This window comes from Drosophila arizonae, chromosome X (genome assembly GCF_054131065.1).
Source record: "Drosophila arizonae isolate 15081-1271.41 chromosome X, UAZ_ARI_1.0, whole genome shotgun sequence".
NCBI classification, from domain to species: Eukaryota; Metazoa; Arthropoda; class Insecta; order Diptera; family Drosophilidae; genus Drosophila; species Drosophila arizonae.
The window spans coordinates 31,746,405-31,761,119 of record NC_142927.1 but is presented as its reverse complement, the minus strand read 5'-3'; the positions used below and the strand labels follow the sequence as shown (position 1 = coordinate 31,761,119).

General features: G+C 37.7%; 1 protein-coding gene across 38 annotated transcripts in view; it reads right to left on the bottom strand.

The window, feature by feature from the left end:
• X11Lbeta (amyloid-beta A4 precursor protein-binding family A member X11Lbeta) overlaps positions 1–14,715 on the bottom strand; it is a 154,235-nt gene that overhangs the window by 119,716 nt on the left and 19,804 nt on the right. For 5 of the 38 annotated variants that reach the window (XM_089475020.1, XM_089475021.1, XM_089475030.1 and 2 more), the window contains one exon: positions 1,558–1,786. The exons of the other annotated variants lie outside the window; for them this stretch is intronic. The gene's annotated coding sequence lies outside the window, so the exon portion shown is untranslated. The remainder of the gene's footprint in view (positions 1–1,557; positions 1,787–14,715) is intronic. 38 annotated transcript variants of the gene reach the window in all.

Here is a 14,715-nt window from a genome sequence, read left to right as displayed (position 1 = left end):
CACAAGTCTCTAGTATTTGAAATACGTCTTTTACGAATATATGGGTGAGAGGGTGGATATAGGGATGGGAGGTATAAATCTACATTACAAACTTGGTGACTCTAGATTGAAAGATGTAGGAGATATAATTTTAAAACTGATTTTCAATAAGGTTTTTTATTGATAAAAAATAACGGCATGAGTTATCGATTTTTTGTTATAAACTCGATATACGGATATTTAAAAAAATATTTGAAGTCTCTAGCTCTTATATCTTCTGAAATCGACGCGTTCAAACATACGGACAGACAGACAGACGGACAGGGCCAAATCGACTCAGCTCGTCGCCCTGATCAAGAATATATACTTTGTGGGGTCTGCCACGCCTCCTTCTGCCTGTTACATACATTTCAACAAAACCATTATACCCTGATTTCCCATTTTCAATGGGTTCAGGGTATAACAAAAACAAAGCACAGCAAATACGCACTGCAACATAACCTTGAAAACAAGTAAGAACGTTGCAGTCGGACGGTTCCGACTGCGGAATATTCATTCACATCCCATCAGCAATTAATAGCTAAGTTTTGCTCTAATACTGTAGAAAACTGAAAAAATCACAGGCTATTTTTTGATATGCCACGCCCCTAAAGAGGCGTAACCATTATTTTAGCACATCGATAGAAGAAGTTACTAGTAACTTAATTATCCAATAGTGAAGCCTCTAGCTATTATTCTTCAAGAGATATATTTTTTTTTTGGGTAAAACTTACCCATGCAAACTAAAAGTGCCCTTAGTATATTTACTACATACTATACATCCATGGGCAAATTTTGGCAAATTTTAACATATTTCTTACAAATATTATAGGCAAACACGATGACATAAATTTCATTTCATGGAATTTTGTGGGATCACAACTAAAACTGTAACTAAACATGAAAAAGACGTTTACAGAACACACAAAAGTGAATAAGTTTTTCAAAACAAATTCTCTAAAAAAATTAATTTGTTAATATAATTTTTAAGCTATAAATTAATAATAAATACCTTCAACTCTAAATTCCATTTTAAATAATTGAATTTTGACCACTCAATCAAACGTTTTACCACTTTAAAGTTTGCTTTTGGTGTAATAAAAAATTCTCTTCGCTGCGAAAAATTGCAACATTGAACCAGTTTTGAAGCTTTCAATGCTATTTTTACAAAATCCCGTTAGATTCCCGCAAAAAAACGGTTTGCCATTAAATAGTTTGGACATTTACGAGACAATTTGTGTGGGTCTTGTCAAAATTGGTTGAGATGGACTTTTTGATTTTTGGCCTATGGGCGCAACCACTGTGCGTTGCCACCGCTGGTAAACCCATGATGAGCTTCTTCAAACTTTATTCCCAAAAGGATAAAAATATATGGGTTTCATGCAATGCCCGTCTTGCTGTCCGTCTGTCTTTCTGAAACTGTTATAAGCTCTATCGATTGACCAATATAGCTTTTTCGCCTCTTTGGGGCGTAACGTATTGAAAAATATTCTGTAACTTTGACATTTTCGGAGCGTAAGCATCTGAATTTTACCTCACCTTGGACTCATTATAAATTATATGTCCACGCCCACTATGAAATGGAGACCCGTCAACTGAGCTTGAAGCGCCCATCATTAAAACGGTAAATCACCCGTTCGACTGCAACGTTCTTATTTGTTTATTTGTGTAAGCCATTAATTGTGTGCTCCAAACATTTTATTACGCAATGCGTCTACCCCAAAGCTACGAAAGTCAAGGCGCGGCTTCGGTTGTACTCGAGACATACCTGAAAAGAGAACCAAATTAAAAATAGCATTTAATAAATTGAACGCAAGCATAATAATGTACATTTAATATTGTGGAAATGCACACAAAACTTCCTAGTTTTTATACCCTGAACCCATTTTCAATGGGAAATCAGGGTATAATGGTTTTGTTGAAATGTATGTAACAGGGAGAAGGAGGCGTGGCAGACCCCACAAAGTATATATATTCTTGATCAGGGTGACGAGCTGAGTTGATTTGGCCCTGTCCGTCTGTCTGTCCGTCTGTCCGTCTGTCCGTCTGTCCGTATGTATGAACGCGTCGATTTCCGAAGATATAAGAGCTAGAGACTTCAAATTTTTTTTTCAAATGTCCGTAATTACAGCGCGCATATCAAGTTTATCATTAAAATTCGATAACTCATCCCGATCTTTTTTTATCGATAAAAAACCTTATCGAAAACCAGTTATAAAATTATATCTTCTACACCTTTATTGCTAGAGTCTCCAAATTTTTAATGTATGCTTACATGCAATTTATACAATTTCGGTTTTTGTTAAAATTTACCCCCCACCCTTAAATTCACCCCCTCACCCTCACTTTTGTAAAAAGCGTATTTCAAATACTAGAGACTTGTGCTTTGGCAATTACATGCATATCCATGTTATAATCATAATCTGAAAGTTTCATGAAGATCGTACGTCCATAAAAAAAGTTATTAAGCAATTAAGTTCTCATAGTAAGCGCTCACTGCAGCCCATGCGTGTTTATGCGTGGGTGCTTGTGTGTGTATGTGTTTGTGTATGTGTGTGTGTATGTGTATGTGTTTGTGTATGTGTGTGTGTATGTGTATGTGTGTGTGTATGCGTTTGTGTATGTATGCGAGTGTGTGTGTGTCTGTATGCGTGTGTGTGTATGTATGCCTGTGTGTGCGTACGTGCCTGTGTGTGTGTGTATGCGTGTTTCTTGTGTAAGCTGAAAGACGCGAAAAATTATTGAAATATCTATTGCTCCAAGGGTTCAGGGGATCTCGTAGTCGAGCAGTCTCGACTAGAGCTTTCTTACTTGTTTTTGTTTTGATTTCCTTATAATCATATGAGATGTCTGTCATACCAAAAAAAAAAAAAGCGCGAGCGAAAGCCCGTTATGTTTTATTTTCAATTTTCTTTATTTTCGCAAAGAATGCGTGCACTTATTTTGCGTCATCAGATTAGCGCCCCCAAATGCAATTGTAATTATCTTGCTTATTTTCGCAATTACACTCGCCAAATTTGTTGTGAAGCTCAAAGTATTTAATATATTTATAGTATGGGTAAAGAAGCAGTTTTATCTTTGGTTGAAAATCAAAGATTGAGGCATACTTTGAATCTGGACTATGCTACCATAAAATTGCTGGAAAAACAGGAAAAACAAGTAAGAAAACTCTAATCGAGAGTGCTCGACTAGATATTACCCTGAGCCCAACTAATAAAAATGCTCATTTAGTATGGCTAAAATTTAAATTTCGATGTATTTAAAAATATAAATTAAATAGAACATTCATTTATGGAAATATAAAAATATTTTGAAACAATTAAAAAAATTAACATCAGTTGCATCGATCGGGATTCAAACCCAAACTTCTCAATCGAGCGCCAAGCAGCTAACACACTACGCCACCTCACTTCTGCAAGTAGTGCTGGCAAAACTCAAATAGATTCACTGCTGCAGCGCCATCTACCAAAACTAAACGAAACTAACAGCTGATGTGATCAACGAATGTTTCTAGAAGAATTTTGAATGTATGTGTGCACACGCATACGATGCTGTTGTAGCTGCTGCACGTGCGTTTGTTAATTGGCCAAATATTTGATTATCTTTTATAAATTTTTGACTGAACGGAATTTAATGAAACTTTTAGCATATGATCTAGATATTATATTAAATATTTGAGAAATTTAAAAAAATGAGATATCATTCACAATTAGCTATAGTGGCATCTGACTTGAACTTGAATGTTTTTACACGATAAAATCATAACGGGATGATTTATCGAATTTTAAAAGCAAGCTCGACGTCGGCGCTGTATATACGGTTATTTTAAAAAGAAATTGAAGTCTCTAGCTCTTATATCTTCGGAAATCGACGCATTCAAACATACGGACAGACGGACGGACGGACAGACAGTCAGACAGACAAATCAACTCAGCTCGTCGCCCTGATTAAGAATATATATACTTTGTGGGGTCTGCCACGCCTCCTTCTGCCTGTTACATACATTTCAACAAAACCATTATACCCTGATTTCCCATTGAAAATGGGTTCAGGGTATAAAAACAGAAAACTAATTGGCAATTTTCATACAAATAGGGAAAACTTTAGAAAAAACTATATGAGCGGCAATAAACAAGTGATTTCAGAAGGAAATAGAAGAGCATTAGCTTCGAATTCCCACGAATCGATCACCAATATTAGGGATAAAATCGGTGTTAAGACGAGCTTATCAACGGTACAAAGAGCAATTAAGAAAGTTAATTACTTAAAGAAACAGAATTTAAAAAAAAATACATCAGAAAGAATGAGAAAAGAAATACACATTAATTTTTCCCGGGCGAACATGACGTGGTCTACCCAATGGCAGTATGTTGACTTTTCTGATGAGAAAAATTGAATTTGGAAGGAACTGATGGCTATAATTATTATATCCATGACCTACTCGTAGAAGAACATTATTTGGAACGGTTTCCAAGCCGCTGCAGGGGGGGGGGGGGGGGTTGTGTGGCGTTGGTATAGGTAGCAATATCTTACTACAGCACTTGCCAGCTTCAATTTTTCACATCGCGCATGAACGCATAGGACTATAACACTGTGTTTAAAACTGCTGTTCCGCATTTCTATGACCTGTCTGAAAACCGGCATTAGATTTTCCAGCATGATAATGCTCCAAATCAGACCGCCCGATCCGTCCTGGATTCAGGGCCAAAAAATTGATCTCATGGAGTGGCCACCATATTCAATCGACCTTAATATCATTGGAAACGTCTGGGGATGGTTGGTCAGGAAAGTATATGAGTCCGGAAAGTATTATAGTACAAAGACCGAGTTAATCGAAGGTATTGAACACGCTTGGTCAACCATATCCTTGAATTATATTGAACAACTTTATAATTGCATTCCTAATCGAATTTTTGAAGTAACTTCAAACAAAAAACGGCACTACGCACTACTATGTAATATTACTTAAAAACAAGTAAGAAAGCTCTAGTCGAGACTGCTCGACTACGAGATCCCCTGAACCCTGGAGTAATAGCTATTTCAATCAATTTTCGCGTCTTTCAGCTTACACAAGAAACACACACACACACACGCGCACACACGCACACACAGGCATACATACACACACACACACATACACACATACACATACACAAACACATACACACACATGCATAAACACGCATGGGCATGTGGAAATACGATCTTAATGAAACTTTCAGTTTATGATTATAACATGGATATGCATGTATTTGCCAAAGCACAAGTCTCTAGTAATTGAAATACGCTTTTACAAAGGTGATGGTGAGGTGAATATAGTGGTGGAGGGTAAATTTTGATAAATTTTTGTTTCTTGTATAAGCAGAAAGAAGCGAAAAATTATTGAAATAGCTATTGCTCGAAGAGTTCAGGGGATTTCGTAGTCGAGCAGTCTCGACTAGAGCTTTCTTACTTGTTTCTCGTTTCCTTTTATATCATTTTTTCCTGCATTCAGCAAACAGATGTCGTAGAGGCGGCTAGCCCCACTGGCCTCCCTTTAGTTTTTTAGAGCACATAGGAGCTTCAACTGAATTAAACACACACACATAGTCAAATGCAGCTGTGAGTCATTTAAGCACGAAAAACACATACACATACAAATCTAAAGAGGGTTTGGCTCGGCAGGCTCTGTTTCGTATACGCAATGTTGTCTCTAGTCATTCGTTTGCAACTTGAAATAGAAACAAATGTCGTGCACTATATTCATCTGTGTGTGTGTGCGTGTGTGTGGGATAGATAAAACTCTGGCGTTGCTGTTGTGTACAAATGACGACAGCCAAAACAAGAGAAAAGCAGAAAATGCTGGCGAAACTTGCTGAAAAAGTGTATAAATGAAATAAAATTAAATAAGAAGCGTCTGCCCCTGTTAGTGGCTTGAGGGGCATTAAGACCTCGGGGATAGAGGCTTAGCGTGATGATGGTGGGGGAAAAATGGCAACAACTTTTAAAACTCATTAAAATTAATGAAAGCCACGCACTTCAGCACAACCAAGGCAGGGCGATCCCCTACACGGAGTGCAGCGAAAGGAGAGCGGTCGAAACCTGGTCTGGAGCCAATGCAATGGCCCCTGTAATTATACAAGGGAGCGAGCATATTGCCAAAGCAGCAGTTGAATAAAATCACATGAAAGTTCATTAAAACCAATTAAAAGCAGAGAACAGCTGGAAAATTACCAAATGGCAAGACAGAAAGAAATGAGGGCCGAAGCCAAACGCGTCGGAAACATTGCAAATAGCTTTCAACACGACTCATATCATAATAACAATGATTAGAACATTCACAAACAGATATCGGGTTATCTCAGCGATCGAACAGCTATTATCGATAATTTTTTGAGACGACCAACTGCCATTTACTGTCTAGCGATGTTCAAACAATGTATTTTATAAATAAAATTTAACTGCCCTTCTATCAGATCAGTGTAGATATATTCAATAAGAGCTGCCTATTTAGATGTGACAGTCTTGGAGATACCTTGAACTATGTACAATTTCGACTGTTTGTCAAACACAATATTACGGATTCCACAAACATTATTTACAATAACTTGATGCATGTCGAAGTATACCATTTCACAAGCTGATAGAGAAGCTTAATAATAATTTGAAGAGGGCATGTTTTTTTAGATCAATTGAGAACAAGTAAGGATGCTCTAGTCGAAACTGCTAGACGTTGAAATCCCTTGAACCTGATATTCCAATCAGGCATTGTTATACCCTGAACCCATTGAAAATGGGAAATCAGGGTATAATGGTTTTGTGAAAAAGTATGTAACGGGCAGAAGGAGGCGTGGCAGACCCCACAAAGTATATATATTCTTGATCAGCGTGACGAGCTGAGTCGATATAGCCCTGTCCGTCTGTCCGTCCGTCCGTCCGTCCGTCCGTCCGTCCGTCCGTCCGTCCGTCCGTATGAGTGCGTCGATCTCAGAAGTTATAAGAGCTAGAGAGCTGAAATTTGGCATGCATACTCGTGTGTACCATACGCAGTACGAGTTTGCTTTATTTTTTCGATAAATCGTCCGATAGCTTTTTTATCGAGAATAATCGAAAAATTGATTTTGTTTTTTTTAGCCTAATTTGAACATTTTTAGACCTGTAATCTTCAAATTTGTGTTGTATATAAAGTTAATCGATACAAAGATTTTGTAATTTACAGATTTTGGATACCACCCCCCCCTTCTCCACCAATTTGTAAAAGTACTAAAAGTACATTTCAAGTACTAGAGACTTGTGCTTTGGAATGTACACACATATTTACCATATGATTATACTCTGAAAGTTTCGTTAAGATCATATGTTTACAAAAGAAATTATTCGACAAATAAATTCTCATAATATTGCCCACACCGCAGCGCAGCCCAAGCGCAGCGTGGATGCATGTGTATGTATGTGTGCATAAAAGAAGTGCAGAATGATTAGAATATCAGCTTGGAGGGTTCAGGGTATCTCCTAGTCGAGCAGTCTCGACTGGAGCTTTCTTACTTGTTTTCTTCTCATTTTCAATCGAAACTCTACATATGTTAGGATGATTGCGAAGCAATGCTTTACGGCCGTCCCGCAAGCATCGCGCGCCATCCGAGCCAGCACCACAACCACTTGTAGTATAATAAGATTGTAAATAAACCAGAGCTTGCAAATGAGAGTTGAGCGTTTCTTCGTTTATTCTCTTTCTCGCATCATACTCAAAAAAAATTGTGTAGACACGTCTCTCTCTGAGCGTCACTCTCTTTTTTCTTTAGCATCTGTTTCGCTCAGACGCAATGCGATGACTCATTCGTGTGACGCTCTCACAGGAGTGAGGTGGCGTAGTGTGTTAGCTGCATAACGATCGATCGTGAAGTCGCGGTTCGAATCCCGATCGGTGCAGCTGATGTTAACTTTTTTAATTGTTTCAAAATATTTTTATAATTTATTAAATGAGTTTCTTACTTGTTATACCCTGAACCCATTGAAAATGGGAAATCAGGGTATAATGGTTTTGTTGAAATGTATGTAACAGGCAGAAGGAGGCGTGGCCGACCCCACAAAGTATATATATTCTTAATCAGGGCGACGAGCTGAGTCGATTTGGCCCTGTCCGTCTGTCCGTATGTTTGAATTTATTAAATGAGTTTCTTACTTGTTATACCCTGAACCCATTGAAAATGGGAAATCAGGGTATAATGGTTTTGTTGAAATGTATGTAACAGGCAGAAGGAGGCGTGGCCGACCCCACAAAGTATATATATTCTTAATCAGGGCGACGAGCTGAGTCGATTTGGCCCTGTCCGTCTGTCCGTATGTTTGAACGCGTCGATTTCCGAAGATATAAGAGCTAGAGACTTCAATTTTTTTTAAATTACCGTTTATACAGCGCGGACGTCGAGTTTGCTTTTAAAATTCGATAAATCATCCCGTTATGTTTTTATCGAGTAAAAACATTCAAGTCAAATCAGATGCCACTATAGCTAATTGTGAATGATTTTTCTTTTTTTTAAATTTCTCAAATATTCAATATAATATGTATATCATATGCTGAAAGTTTCATTAAATTCCGTTCAGCCAAAATTTAATAAAAAAAAATAATCAAATATTTGGCCAATTAACAAACGCACGTGCAGCAGCTACAACAGCAGCGTATACGTGTGCACACATACATTCAAACTTCTTCTAGAACATTCTTTGAATCACATCAGCTGTTAGTTTGGTTTAGTTTTGGTAGATGGCGCTATTTGAATTTTGCCAACGCAGCTTCCAAAAGTGAGGTGGCCTAGTGTGTTAGCTGCATGACGCTCGATCGAGAAGTCGCGGTTCGAATCCCGATCGATGGCAACTGATGTTAATTTTTTTAATTGTTTCAAAATATTTTTATATTTTATTAAATGAGTTTGGTATTTGATTTATATTTTTGAATACATCGAAATTGAAATTTCAGTCATACTAAATGAGCATTTTTATTTGTTGGGTTCAGGGTAGTATCTAGTCGAGCACTCTCAACTAGAATTTTCTTACTTGTTTTTATTTCATTATCATCATATGAGATGTCTCTCACACCAAAGAAAAGCGCGAGTGAAAACCCGTTATGTTTTATTTTCTATTCTTCTCTATTTTCGGAAAAAATGTGTGCACTTATTTTGCGTCATCAGATTAGCGCCCCCAAATGCAATTGTAATTATCTTGCTTATTTTGGCAATTACACTCACCAAATTTTTTGTGAAGCCTAAAGTATTTAATATATTTATAGTATGGGTAAAGAAACAGTTTTATCTTTGGTTGAAAATCAAAGATTGAGGCATACTTTGAAACTAGACTATGCAACCATAAAAATGGCATTGATGTAGGGTGCAATATCTTACTACAGCGCTTGTAAGCTTCAATTTTTGACATCGCGCATGAACGCATAGGACTATAACACCGTGTTTAAAACTGCTGTTCCGCATTCCTATAATCTGTCTGAAAACCGGCATTAGATTTCCTAGCATGATAATGCTCCAAATCCAAATCCCTGAAGTCCTGGATTCAGGGCCAAAAAATTGATCTCATGGAGTGGCCACCATACTCACTCGACCTTAATATCATTGAAAACGTCTGGGGATGGTTGGTCAGGAAAGAATATGAGTCCGGAAAGCATTATAGTGCAAAGAAAGAGTTAATCGAAGGTACTGAACACGCTTGGTCAACCATATCCTTTAATAATAGTGAACAGCTTTATAATTCTCCTCCTAATCGAAATTTTGAAGTAATTTCAAACAAAAAACGGCACTACGCACTACTAATATTACTTAAAAACAAGTAAGAAGGCTCTAGTCGAGACTGCTCGACTAGGAGATACCCTGAACCCTCTAAGCTGATATTCTAATCATTCTGTATTTTTATGCACACATACATACACATACATCTACACACACGCCTAAGCCTGCGCTCTGCTAACTGCGCAGTAAGCAGCGACTGCGCTTGGGCTGCGCTGCAGTGTGGGCAATATTATGAGAATTTATTCGTCGAATAATTTCTTTTCTAGACTTACGATCTAAATGAAACTTTCAGAGCGTAATCATATGGTTAAAATGTGTGTTTATTCCAAAGCACAAGTCTCTAGTACTTGAAATGCGTTTTTTACAAATTGGTGGAGAAGGGGGCGTGGTATCCAAAATCTGTAAATTACAAAATCTTTGTATCGATTAACTTTATATACAACGCAAATTTGAAGACTCCAGGTCCAAAAATGTTCAAATTAGGCTAAAAAAACAAAATCAATTTTTCGATTATTCTCGACAAAAAAGTTATCGGACGATTTATCGAAAAAATAAAGCTAACTCGTACTGCGTATGATACACACGAGTATGCATGCCAAATTTCAGCTCTCTAGCTCTTATAACTTCTAAGATCGACGCACTTATACGGACGGACGGACGTACGGACGGACAGACGGACAGGGCTATATCGACTCAGCTCGTCGCGCTGATCAAGAATATATATACTTTGTGGGGTCTGCCACGCCTCCTTCTGCCCGTTACATACTTTTTCACAAAACCATTATACCCTGATTTCCCATTTTCAATGGGTTCAGGGTATAATAATAATAGCCTAAAATACAGGTGTTATTTTTGGTCATTAACTTAAATAAATTGAATTTAGCGCAGGGGGCGCTAATCTGATGACCAAATTTTTGTTACATGTTTTTTGTACATTTTACAAAAAAAAATTATTTAAAAATAATCCTTATTGTTACAGTAGCCATTCTTTTTGTATTTTAAAGAGAAATAAATGGAGTATAATGTAAAAAAAAAATTCAAAGATGGAGCTCTGATGGTTTAGATTTTATTTAGCTTTGAGGTTGAGTGTAAATGGGGGCGCTAACCTGATGACGCGCAGTGTATATATCTCCTACATCTTTAAAGCTGGAGCCACCAAACTTTTAATGTAAATTTATATGTACTTTGTGGAATTTCGAATTTTTTCAAAATTTACCCGCCGCCCCTAATTCAACCCTTAACCCATACATTTGCAAAAGGCGTATTTCAATATTATATTCATATTCTATGTTATATTCATAATCTAAAAATTTCATGAAGATCGTATGTCCACAAGAAAAGTTATTAAACAATTAATTTATCATAGTAAGCGCACATTGCAGCCCATGCGTGTTTATGTGTGGCTGCTTGTGTGAGTGTATGTGTGTGTGTGTATGCGTATGTGTGTGTATGCGAGTGTGTGCGTGTGTGTGTGTAAGTAGGAAGACGCGTAAAATGATTGAAATAGCTATTGCTAGAAGGGTTCAGGGAATCTCGTAGTCGAGCAGTGAGTAAGCGACCGCCGAGAAGAGCGGATGTGACCGCGCGAAGCGGTCAAGATTGAAAGAGTGATTAGTTAAGTGACCACCGCAAGAAGCGGTTAGGGAATTGTGAGAATGATTAGTGGCTAGAGTCTAAGTTGAAAATATTATAACTATTGAATTGAAAATGAAGTATAAAGAAAAAGCGAAGAACGCAACGACGGTAACTAAAGTGGAAGAAAGCCAATCGAAGACAAGCGGCGTATTTCTGGGGGTTTCGAAGAATACGGAGGACGGAGAGAGCAGCAAAGACATAGCGGTCATCAAAAGGCGGTACACGTGAGTGTTGGTTCATGTTATTTTCCCATTTCTCCCCCTATTCCCAGCCATGTTGATTAACACTCCTCCACTTTTGTGGCAGACACGTAGATAGTGGAAAAATGCGCAGTTTTTAAACATAACCTAATAATCTGAGAGTTTCATGAAGATAGTTCATCCACAAGAAATGTTATTAAACAATTAACTTCCCATAGTAAGCAACTACTGCAGCCAATGCGTGTTTATGCGTGCGTGCGTATGGCTGTGTGTGTGCATGTGTGAATTATTGAAATATCAGTTGCTCGAAGGGTTCAGGGTATCTCGTAGTCGGTTAGTCTTGACTAGAGCTTTCTTACTGGTTTAAATTCTGCTATATTTTAGACACAATTGATGCTAGAGACCTCAAATTTTGAATATATACTCGGGCTGACCACCCAAGACCAAAAAGCTTTGACGGATATATGTCCGCTCGCAGGAGGCGAGCAAAATCTTATATCTCTTAACGTATAATAGCTAGAAGCTTCACGCACAGTAGGGCCCTAGGAAATAGGAGAAAACTGCACATTATACAGTATTAGAGCGAAACATAGCTACTAATTTTCTGATGGGATGTGAAGGAGTATTAACGCCCGACTGCAACGTTCTTACTTGTTATTAGCTTGGTCTAGAGTAGTGTCTAGTCGAGCTTTGTCGACTAGAGTTTTCTTACTTGTTTTGTGTACATAGTGTATTATGTGACCTGTCTATATATGTTTTTTGTGGAATAATTTTTCCGTGGGTGAATATAGGGGTGGGGGGTAAATTTAAACAAATACCGAAATTGTATAAAATACATATAATTTGGAAGCTCTAGATCTATAGGTGTAGGAGATATAATCAGATAACTAGTTTTCGGTAAGGTTTTTAATCGATAATAAAATATCGGGAGTATTTATCAATATTTACAGAAAAACTCGATATGTGCGTGATATGCACGGACCTCTTCTAAGATCGACGTGCTCATACATTCGGACGGACAGGGCCAAATCGACTCAGCTCGTCGCCCTGATCAAGAATATATATACTTTATGGGGTCTGCCACGCCTCATTCAGCCTGTTACATACATTTCAACAAAACCATTATACCCCGATTTCCCATTGAAAATGGGTTCAGGGTATAAAAATGGAAAATCAGGGCAAATTTTCTTTGTGAAAATGGATATCCATATTATAAACATAATCTGAAAGTTTCATGAAGATCGTATGTCCACAAGAAAAGCTATTAAACAATTAAGTTCTCATAGCAAGCACACACTGCATACCATGCGTGTTTAGGCGTGGGTGTGTGTGCGTGTGTTTTTGTGTGAGCGTGTGTGCCTGTTTCTTGTGTAAGCAGAAAGACGCGAAAAATGATTGAAATAGATATTGCTCCAAGGGTTCAGGGGATCTCGTAGTCGGGCAGTCTCGACTAGAGCTTTCTTACTTGTTAAGGGATATATTATTGTAATGGGCAGGATGACAGGACTTTAAGCCCTTGTATTAAAGGACCATCAGTAAAAACCCGGAAAGAACTTTTTTATAAAGTGTGAATAGTTTGAAATCGATATTTTCAGTATAATGGAGTACGTTGAGATATGAGCCAGCATACGTTTGGCTGGAATAAGTAAGCCTGTTTTTGATTTGTCTTCACACTCACATGGCTAAATAGATAGACAGCAGGGCAAGTCTATGAATAGGAAATGTCGCTTTCTCATTCATTTTTGGCCAGTTCTTAGAACGAGCAACCGGTAACTTAAATGCAAAATTTGAATTCTTACGCTCAAAAAATGCGAAAATTACAGGGTATTTTTCGATATGCCACGCCCCTGAAGAGGCTTAAAAATTATTTTTGGGGCATCGATAGAGGAGGCTACCAGTAACTCAACTATCCATATTTTAAGCTGCTAGCTTTTAAACTCTAGCAGATATAAGCTTTTGCGGTTTGCCCGCCCCCTATGAGCGGACATACATATATCTGCCATAACTCGTTGGACTTGGGTGGTCAACCCGCGTATATATACAAAATTTCAGGTCTCTAGCATCAATGGTGTCCAAAATATAGCCGAATTCGAAAAATCACTATATCTTCAGGTCCGATTTGCCACGCCCCTAGTAGGCGTAGATATATAATTTTTTCACCCATCTTTATAGAATTAAAACATCAGCTTACGTGCTTTCAGCATTCTAGGTGTATACCTTTAGGAATCGGAAAAATGAAGTACAGTTTTATCCGATTTGCCACGCCCCCAATGGGCGGAGATATATCCGCCATAGCTCGTGATCTTGGCTGGTCGACGCAAACCTACATACCAAATTTCAGCTTTCTATGCTTCGGAGACCATACAACAACCCATTAAATAGGTTGAAATCCAAGACACAAGTCTAGGTGAAAATCCTAAGCGTTCAAGCTTAAGAGTTAGTATGTGATGATGTACTGAGTCAAATGCTTTACTGAAGTCAGTATAACATATAATAACATAAGTTAGCATTTTTTTTAGAAAAACTGTCACTAACAAGCGAAGTAAACTCAAGTAAATTAGAGGACGTTGATCGATTTTGAACAAAACCATGTTGAGATGGTTGAATAATCGATTTGCAAAAATGCTGCAAGGCCGATGTTATAATTTTCTCAAATAACTTCGGAATAGCAGATAATTTCGCAATGCCTCTATAATTGGAAATATCAGATCTTCCACCTTTTTTATAATAGGGAATGATGAAAGATTCTTTCCAAATGGAAGGGAACACAGAAATATCTAAGGACAAGTTAAACAATTTTAGTAATTGTGACTGAAGAGAAACACTGCACTCTTTAATCACACAACTAGGAATATTATCGGCACCGGGAGAGAAAGATGATTTCAATGTCCTAAGGGAGGCAGCCAGAGAGGCTGCAGTAACTTTAGGAGTATTTATAGACCCATATTCAGAAAGTGAATATGAATTAAAATCACTTTTTTTAGGACTTGGCAAAAAAATAATATCAAGCGCATACGAATTATTAAGCATGTTTAATCCTTTTTAGCGTTAACGCAACATGAGGCGTGTATAACTAGCTGGGCTATAGT